The 10575-nt window shown below is 36.2% G+C and overlaps 1 non-coding gene across 1 annotated transcript; it reads right to left on the bottom strand.

Moving 5' to 3' along the window:
• TRNAT-GGU (transfer RNA threonine (anticodon GGU)) lies at positions 1 to 76 on the bottom strand. Its single transcript has one exon. It is a non-coding gene; the product is annotated as a tRNA-Thr (tRNA).
• Positions 77 to 10575: the final 10499 nt, after the last annotated feature.

The raw sequence follows: 10575 nt of genomic DNA, 5'->3' as shown, positions 1-10575 counted from the left end.
TGCCCTGGCCGGGAATCGAACCCGGGACTCCCGCACACCAGGCCGACGCTCTACCACTGAGCCAACCAGCCAGGGCCACAATTTAGATTTTTGAAGTTGAAATATACACCCAGCATAAATTTACACAGAAGTATAAATTAGTTCATCAGCAACAAGCTTACAATCTAATTAATAGAGCAAATTTAATACAAATAGAACAGCAAATTGCTCATTTAATGAAAGAACTATTTCTACTGGATTTTCTATGATTTTGCATAAGACACCTATCCTCTCTGAGTTTTTTCACTTGTAAAACATGAGGCTTGATTTTGTTTTCTTTTTCAATTTCTGGAAGTACAAGATTTATGTCTTAGAGTAAATAAGATTAAATAAAAGAGAAACTTTGATACTCTTTCCTACCAAGTGTTGAAAAAGAGATTGGTTTTGTAGTCATTACATAAATTTCTGCAAAGCATTGCTGAAGTGATAGCAATAAGATAGAGTAAAGAAGTAATAAGTTAGTTAACAAATATTTCTTGAGCACCTATTCATGCCAGGCACTGCTATAATAGCTCCTGGTGATAATAGGCAAGAATTCCTATCCCTAATGAAGTTTATATTCTAGAACTAGGGTGGGCTACACCAAAGAATAAACATTAGTTCTGGTATTGTCATGATTTTAGATCGCATTGAAAACATTTAAGCATTAATTAAGTCCATTTCTTGTAACTTTTGTTTTTCTTCCCACCTGCTTCAATCACAAGGAATCAACTCTGCCTCTCCAATGAGCTGCTTCTTTCAACTGAACAGTGAAATAAACAGAAGGCAACTTTCACTGCTAGGAGCTTTTATCAGTCCTTGAGAGAATTAGCTCTAAAAACCCACAGTGCATCAATGGTTCAAATCTCTCGTTTCAAGTTCTGTTATCGAGAGGAAATCTGTATTTGGGCCAGTCTCTTTACTCCTTGTTCTTCCCATAGATATCCACTGCTTTCTTTCTGGCAGGCTTGTTGGAATTTACACTGACCCTGTGCCACCCTTTCACACTTAATGTCCACAAGATGATCTCACACATTCTTTAGTCTGACAAAATTAAGGTATCTGGAGCTCAACACAGCCAACTCTCCTTGGCTCCACATCAAAGAAGCTGGTCTTACTTTGCTGACCTTTTAGATATTTTAGGCAAGATCCAAACTCAGACTAAATGCAGGAGTCTTAGATTAAGTTCTCAGTGTGATCCCACTAAAGCCCTTTTCTCTTGATTTGAGGTGAAAAAGGACTTCTAGCATTCCAACTTCTGTCTTCACACATCTGCTCCCAACCCTGCTTAGCTTCTGAGAACAGACCAGATCTGGTGTTATCAGGGTGGTGTGGCCGTAGGCACATCTGCTCCCATCTCTAAGCCTTACTCTTTCTGCACTCTTTGTGAATGAAGGGTTTAAAAGGATTCGATTTCGGTCATCTTCTTTTAAAATGTGGTGTTATTCAAGCCTTTAAAACTTATTGTCAGTTTATGAGGAGAACAGAGGAATTTACTAAACGGGAATATAATCAACAACATCCAGTATATGGGAAATGATAGAACAAACATCCTAATTTTTTCAACAAGTAATCACAATGGGAAAAAGTAAGGACAAGGAAAAACCTATAAATTAAAAGAGACTGAAGGGACACATCAACCAATATGATCTATGGACCTTGTTTGAATCATAATTCAAACATGCTACTAATAACAATGTTACAAGGCAACCAAGGGAATGCAAACATTGGCTGGCTATTTGATGATATTAAGGAAATATCATTAAACTTTTCAGAGAGATAGTAGTATTGTGGCTATGTTAAACTTCACAGAATGCTTATCTGTTAGGGATATGTGTTAAGGCATTTATAGGTGAAGTGTTACGATGTCAGGAATTCATTTCAAAATAATGTACTAATAGAAGTAATAAGGACAGACATGAGACAAGACCTGCCATGGGTTGAAGCCAAGTTTTTGATACTAGAGATTTATTATTCAATTCTATCTACCTCTGTAAATGTTTATAATTTCCATGAAACCAAAAAAGGAAATGCTGCTTCATGGTCCTATAGTTCTCTTTGAATTATGGTATTGATTATCCTGATGCCTCAACTGAAATATTTATTTAACATTTTTTATATAAAGCATTGCAGATGTCAATATAACCAGTTCATGGATTGTTTGATATCCAGCTCACTTTCTACCATACTGTATTTTCTCTTTTGAAAGTTCAAACTGGACAACTGGTTTGCTCTTTCTTCAGTCCCTTCAGAACAATGCAGATGGTCACTCCATGCAGGAGTAGCATGGTATGGAAAGCAATCATTGGGGTTTTGAATGTACAAGTTACTAATAGAACTCTTCAAAACTTCTCCTGCTATGAAAATTCTGAGATTAAATCAGTTTTGTGTAGGAGACAACTATGTTTCTTATCAGTCTCAAGAGAGTAACTTCATTTGAAGCCAAGCTTATATGCATTGATGCCTCAATTTTTATAACCCTTTATCATAATGTTTTAATGTAGATAATTTATAAAATATCAGTTTCATCTCTGGAGTATGTTGGAATTAAATGTCATTTAGAGCCTTTTCCTATGATGATATTATGCCATTCTAGAACCTTCTCTGTAAAATCACTTCTGCTTTTAGTATCTGTTATAAATTTTATGATTGATTGCAGATATTTGTCCACAGGGCCCAGGGCTCTTACACTTATTTCTTGTGCTTCATTCTTTATTAGGTCACCAAAAAAAAAGAAAAAAAAAAAAACAACAGTGCCAAAAGACATTATGAAGACAGACATTTAGAGGATTTTTAGAGTAAAGCTCATGGAAAGCAAATAAAAGAAGGAGCCATATAATATTCCCTGCTTACTGTTTCACTTTCTCTAAACTCAAGTAGTCCCCTTCTTTTTTTAATACATAGGTAGAAGAAAGAGCAAATTATACTTTCTCACCACTATTAAACATTATAAGTTACAGATGTATTTCAACTAGGCATCACTAATATCTCATAAATTATCTAAAGTCTGTTTTCCTTCTTTGGAATAGCAAGAAAATCTCAAACACAGAGCCCCTAGATAACACTAAATTTATATCACTAAGTAGAAGTCCCCTGTTTCCTCATTTCATTTCAATGCACACTAAAATAATGTGTTGTGGATAGGCAAAACTTAAAACGTTATAATCTCATCAACTAGAATAATTAGATAATTGCAGCTTAATCTATTTATAAATAGTTGAATAAAAGACCAAAAGTTGGCATCAATATAGCTCCAGTTAAAGGAGAATGAACTTTGAACAGATCATAATCTTTGAAATTTCAGCTAAAAGGTTGGAAATATATTATAACTCATCACCCAAAATCTATTTATGTAGATTAAAAGTATCCAATTAAAATTTTAATGTGATGAGTGAAACCAATAAACCAAATTAACCTGATAATGGTTTGCATAGAACTGCAAATCTATTAAAGAAGAATAAAATCAGTATAAGTTGACTCTGCAAAGCAGTTACCTAAGTGTGTCTTATAAATGCACTGAAATAATTGAGATAACATACTTTTATAACAATGGAGCATATAGCTGATAGCATGCCTGATGAAGGAAAACTACTTAGGGTAAAATAGCCAGAAGGGAAAAGGGGAGAAAAAACAAAAGCATAGATGACAAATGCAGCTGAGCAAAAACACAGAAATTATCTTCAAAGATTTCTGGATTTTTATTGATTGCTTGGACTTTCAAATGACTTTGTTATAACATTCAATGGATGGTTTGTTCCTGTAATAACTACATTTATTTTTTCTAAAAGAGGGGAGATAATATCCACCTGGCAACCCCTGTCTGGGATTGATGCTTTAACTGAGCTATCCTCAGTGCCTGGGGCTGACACTTGGATCAACTGAGCCACTGACTGTGAGAGGAGAAGAGGGAGAGAAGGGGGAGAGGGAGGGGGAGAGAAGCAGATGGTCGCTTCTCATGTGTGCTCTGACCAGCAATCGAACCTGGAATATCTGCACACCAGGCCAACACTCTCTGCTCTAAGCAAACCGGTCAGGACCAGTAACTACGTTTAAAGTGCTTATAATGTATTAGAAATTGTTCTAAGCATCAATTCTGTAATCTTTATAACAATCTTATGCAGAAAGTACTATTATTATGCCTGGATTTAGTTGCCATAAACTGAGGCACTGAGAGGTTAGACACCTTCCCCCAAGGAATCACTGAACCAGAGCCACCACTCTCTACCACCTCTTGCCTTGGGAGGGACAAAACTAACTTACATTAAATAACTAGAAAATAACGATAAATGTGTTACAAAAGCGATATGTGCATACCAGGAAAATGTGGAGAATAAACATGCATGTATTATAGAAGAGGCATGGTCAAAGAATTAAAAATGTATTTTAATATAATAAATAATATTTAATTGGAATAAATCCAAAATAAGATACTTCTACATCTCTCATTCGATACAAGAAAAAATTTAAAACAATAATCAGCACCAACATGGCACAGAAAAGATTTATGATAAATCATAGTCTCAGTCTGAGTTAGCAAAATTACTTAGAATAAACCCAAAAGTTATAAATAGGACCCAAAGAAGTAGGACCGTGAACATGTACCAACCACACATTGGTCATAATATTCTCTGCCACATTCTGATGCAGCATCTGAGGCTAAAAAATACAAGTAAAAAAATCCAAATAACTAATCAATTTATATTTTCTATTCTCTAGGTACTGTGTTTTATTAGTAGCATTATTGTTATTTTCACTATTACTATTACCAATGACAAAAAAATATAAACTTTTTTTCCTTGTTGTTATCTGAAATTAAAGTAAACTTGACAGCAATATCAAGAACAGGTCTTAGGCACTAACACCTGTGTTGAAAAGCACAAGTCAGAAAGCCTGCGGACATAGCCAGACCTTTACGGGTAGTCTCCATTGTGGAAAGTTGGGTGGGGATATTTTATAGCTGATGGTAAAGACTTGCTTTTCCTTTTTTTTTTTCCTTTTTTTTTTTAATGAAGAGCAGAATGAAATGTTGCTTTAAAAATGGCAGAATTGAGTTTGAACTCAGGAGAAATTTCTTTGCTGTAAAAACCTAGAGTTGTGATGGCAGCATAGCAGAGAGAGGTATGGACTCACCTTCTGCTAGTACTTTTATGAGTGAAGGAGTGAAGGATATTGCTGGCCTGCCTGGAGACAGGGGGATGGACTAAATTACTTCAAGGATTTCTTCCTGCCAGTTGATTTTGGGATTATTCCAGGGAAGAACAAAAACAGACTACTGTTAAGTCTTCGGTTTACCCTCAAGTAATGCAATAGGTTTCAAAATGCCTGAATAAAAACATTAGAGTACATGAACTCATTATGATATCTTAAATACACTTGCATCCAAATCCTTGCAGATGTGAAAATATGTTCCTCCTGCCTCCTTGTATGTAGCATCTGCGTCCTCTCGGCAAATTTAGCCCTGGTGTATCCCTAGCACTGAGGCAGGGGTTTCGAATTACTGATGAGGTCTTCTGCCTCTTTAAAGGTGGTATTAAGAGTACCAAGGAGTTCTGAGCAATATCGTCCCTTTTTAGATCTGTCCATTCATCATGATCCCGTGCCAGAATTTGTTAGGTAAACATGATTGACAGACAGCCATCTTTATCCTTTATATGGCTGGAGGTCAGCCCTGGTGGAAAGTAATGCTTTTTTAATTAGCTGTTAGAGGATCGAGTTTCTTTTGTGTGGCTTGCATGCTGCTCCGTCTCTGAGCCAGTATCCAAAGTGGATATCTCTTATGCCTTGCGTGCTTAGTATAACTCAGATGACTGAAGAACAGTCATAAAAGATTCATATTGAAGCTGTTTTATAAAAATTTGCACAGCTGGCAAAAAAATGTAGAGAAGGAAAACATACTTGAAATAACAGAATCTTCAGAAAGGAAAATGAACAATATTTTCAAGGCTCTCTTGGCAAATAGTGACTGTAAAGAGAAAACTGTTTGGTCACAATGCCTCTGCTGCAAAAATAAAATAAAATAAACAGAATTTTAAACTGTAATGTGCAAAATATAATTTCCCTCCAAGGAATTGGTCCTTCCATTTAAAGGTAAAATAAACCCCTGAAACACTTTTGGTTTGGCAGAGTTTGCAAGAAAAACAAAGCAAGCCTTCGTGACTAATTCAATGGCACTGCACTTCCGCATCTTTTGTGAGGCACGGTGTTCACATCAGAAAAAGCTGCCGATTTTTATGCCTAAAACAATTAATGTAGCAATATATGAAACCACTGTGAAATGAGGAATGGGAGTGCACAAAACATCTATACGTATTTAAACCACATGATTTTTATTTAAACATAAAGTTGTTGGGCTACAGAAGAAACTGCCTCAAGCTTATAATATAAACTTCTACGTCGCTTATAAATACAGTCACTAGATATGATTGATGGTTTAGTAAAGGGCTAATATTACATTGAGCTCTTAAAAATGAATTTTCCAACTTATGAATCAAAAAATAAAACCAGTTGTTTGAGTACAATGCATAAATAGACCCAAGCTCTGCTAGATTCATATCAAAGCTGATCTGTTGATGTTCTCTATTATTTTTTGTTTACAATTTCATGGTTTTCTGATCTTTACTTTTAATTGTTTTCTTTTTCTTGAGTATATTTACTCTTTTATTTCTAGTTTCTTAACATGAAAGCTTAGATAGTTGGTTTGAGATTGTTCTTCTGAGAACTTTCATCCATCATGAGTCTCTCTCTCTCTCTCCATTAAGAAGTAGTACGGTATTTAAGGGCATGAGAACTGAAGCCAAACTCCCTGGGTTTGTATTTGAGGTCTCTACTTACTAGCTGGGTGATCTTGAAAAAATTATGTAAACCTCAAGATTTCTAATTTGTAAAATAGAATTAAAAATATTTCTTTACCATTAGACTGTTGCAAGGGATAAATAAGTAAAGATATGCAAAGAACATAGAAGTTCTCTGTAACATGTTCAATCTGAGTGCCCCTTAATTGCAAGCAGCATGTATTCATAAAATGTGTAAAGCATACATCAAGTAAGTATACTTTACAGTAAATACATTAACTTAATTTACTTAACTCATCGGCATTATTTAATAATTCTTTGTTGTTTTTGTTGTTGTTTTTACTGTTGTTGTTTTATTGGTTTATGCCTCCTTACTCACTGTATGTACAAAATATTAGATTCTTTTAGGAAACAGAAGGAAAGTCTACTTATGAAGTTGATGACACCCACTGAAGGTTGCTAAGTTAACCCTATTCAATTTCAACACAGAGAGACTTGGAGTAGTCTGTGCTGTATGTCTTGTTCTTTAAGTTCCAGAAAATTAATTCATTATTAATCTGTATTCCTTCTCTTTTGAGTGACCTAACTGATATGATATTTAAAGAAACAACAACCTGCAAATAGTTCATGAACACACAAAACAGTGTATAGAAAATGATTTGTGGAACTGTACACCTGAAACCTGCATAATTTTGTTAACCAGTGTGGTCCCAATAAATTCAATTTAACAAGAATTGAAAAAAATATAAATAAAGCAAAGACAATAAGCTAAATGAAATGCATGATTTTTAAAAATCAAGAATAAAATGATTTCAGGTTTTAGGAGACATCTCAAGATATAGTTTCGCTAGTTTCATGTTTGACATGAGGCAGAAAAATGTGTTCTCTCTGCATCTTGCAATTTCGGACAAAAAAAAAAAAAAGGTCTGTACAAGCTGAAACATGGACCACATTTGAAGTCACTTGAATTTTTAGCTTGCGAAGGTTGAGTTTTTCCCACAAAAGGGTCACGATGGCTGTCAAAGAAATCCACATATGAAATTTGTTTACCGCAGTTTAAACAAGCCATTTAATCTGCAGCTGATCTGGCTACATGTGACGATGCGGAGGGTGCTGAGCACAGCAGCGGCGGAGTCACACCGCAGGGACAGCCGAGTTGCGTGTTTTTACACCATTTCCTGCCAACACACGGCGGCATCTTTGTTTTCAGTATATGACTGTGGAAGTGGTATCAGGGTGAAGACGGGAATTAAAATGAAGAGAGGATAATCCACTTTATTGAGCACTTATTATGGGCCAGGTACTGCGTTCGGTAAGCCCACTGCATATTTTCTCATCTGATTAATTGTGTGAATGCAAAATTAGGAAATCCTTTTAGAATGAATGATTATCTGATATTGGAGGTTGCAAAATTGAGCTGTTTTGGCCAGGTGGGATAGAAGTCACTAAGATTTTAAAGCGCTCATTTGGAGAGGGCTTTTGATATCTATCTTTTCCTCTGTGTTATGTGATTGTAGGACCAGGATTTTTTATTGCTATAGGTGCACTCGAACCCAAATATTCATAAGTATATAGAGTTTAAAATGCATTGCCTTAATTAAAAAAAAAAGCCTCCAGGAAGAGTTTTTAGCTGTACCTTTTTACTAATCTTAATTCTCCTGGCTGTGATCAAGTTTTGCTGCTACTTCAGTGTTTCGTCTCATTAAAGGAAAGGTGTTCATTAGAAATGTATAAACAAATGCAGCATTATGGCTCTATCAGCTGGAAGAATACTTGTATAAATGGAGTCTGTCAAACACAATAAACTGCCCTTCCCCCACTTACTTATATAATAATCCTGGCTTTCAGAAGACTAATCACTACACACCATCTACACAGCATCTAATTTCCTCATCAGATTTCTCTGCTGGGTTTAGCCATGCTTGTCAACTTCCCAGCTCCCTCTCCAATAACTGGGTTTATTCTTAGTGTCTCGCCAATAAACATTCCTATGAGCAAACCCATGAAAGAGTGCAGTCCAAATTTCTTTATCGCTCCCGCTCTCGAAAAGGATTTTCGGCTCACACTCCTGGGAAAGGTCACAGGTAATTTTGGCTGGTCACTGTAGGGTGGCAGAATTGCAGCAGGCACATTGGGCTTTTTTGTTTAAGCACCCCGCTGACCACCAAAGGTGACCACAGGTTGCGGAGAGACCATTTAGAAACATGAACAGGCACTAACGTAAGCAAGTCTGCCCAACTCGGTCTCCCTTTAAGCACCAATTAAGTTGCTCATATTCAGTTTCAGGACAAAATGCAGCTTTTCTGCAAGCAAACTTATCCTCCTTATTGCTTATGTGCTAGACATTGCTGAGTGCTTACCAAGAGTTTCGAGATCACTTATTGTGGCAGACAACTGGGCCATGAATGAACTGAAAACTAAATCCTTTTTATGTCAATTTTATCATTTTACAATGAAAGTTTATTTGAATCTTTCCCACAAAGTCTCTTCAAAACATCTGCCTTCTCGATTCTTAAAAGGAAAGCAGACTCAGTCAATTGTGGAAATGCGTAAACACTGAATTAGCCATTTCTAAAATGGAATTGTCCTATGCAGCTGTACAAGCTGAATTGTGTCTTCTACTGCTCCTCCCCCACCCTCACCTAATGTTTATAAATTCCTAACACTCAGTGTGCCTCAGAATATGACTTTATTTGGACATAAATTCTAATTAAGAGGTAATCAAATCAAAAGGGGACCATTAAGGTTAACAATAATCTAACATGACTGGTGCCCTTATGTAAAGGGGAAATTTGCAAAGATACACAGCAAGACCACGTGAAGGTGACAGGAGAGATCAGGATGATGTTGCAGAAGCCAAGGACTGCTAGCAGACCACCAGGAGCCAGGGATAAGGCATGGAACAGATTCTCCCTCATGAGCCTTTGAAAGATCCAACCCTGCTGACACCATGTTCTTGGACATTCAACCTCCAAACTGTGAGACAATACATTTCTTTTGGTTAAGCCCCCACTTTGCAATGCTTTGTTATGGCAACCCTTGCGAATGAGTACAAATGCTAATGATAAATTTCAAGCTATTAAAAAATAGGTGGGCCTAAAATTCATTTTATGCCCACAAATAATCAGTAGTGGTTATGTACCTATAGACTGGAGTCATCCATTTTATAAGCTTACTCTTGAGCTAATAAGACTTGCTTTCTTCTTCTAATGATGGGACTGTCTAAACTGAATCAGTGTTCAAAAGCTAATAAAACTTCTAAGCCAGAAAAATTTAACCTTTGCACTATTAACATTTTTGGTTGGATAACTCTTTGTTGTGAGTTGTCCTGTGTATTATAGAAAGCTGAGTGGCATCTCTGACCTCCACTCACTAGATGACAGTTGTACTTTCCCCTGGGCTCATGACAATGTCCGCAGATATTTTCAAATATTCCGTTGGAGGCAAAATTATTCCCTGTTGACAGCTATAACTGATATTTTCTAATTCCCAATTTTCATGGTCTCAGAGACTTTTCCAAACCTTATTAATGAAAACCTGTTTCTATTCAAAGGCAAATCATCCTATTCTAGTAGATGTACTGAGGGCTTTGAATTGACATCCTTGGTTAAGCTGGAGACTCCTTGACACATGAATTACTGAAGTAGTTTTAGAAGGGTAGCTGTCATTTTAATCACAAATTCTTACCTAAGAAATGTGTCAACTCAGCAAGCATCATCTTCCCCGTATTCTGAACTTCAAAGAAAACTTTATGTGAGTAAAACAC

This window comes from Saccopteryx bilineata, chromosome 12 (genome assembly GCF_036850765.1).
Source record: "Saccopteryx bilineata isolate mSacBil1 chromosome 12, mSacBil1_pri_phased_curated, whole genome shotgun sequence".
Lineage (NCBI taxonomy): Eukaryota > Metazoa > Chordata > Mammalia > Chiroptera > Emballonuridae > Saccopteryx > Saccopteryx bilineata.
Note: the sequence above shows the minus strand (reverse complement) of the source record. Positions and strands in the feature narration are given on the sequence as shown.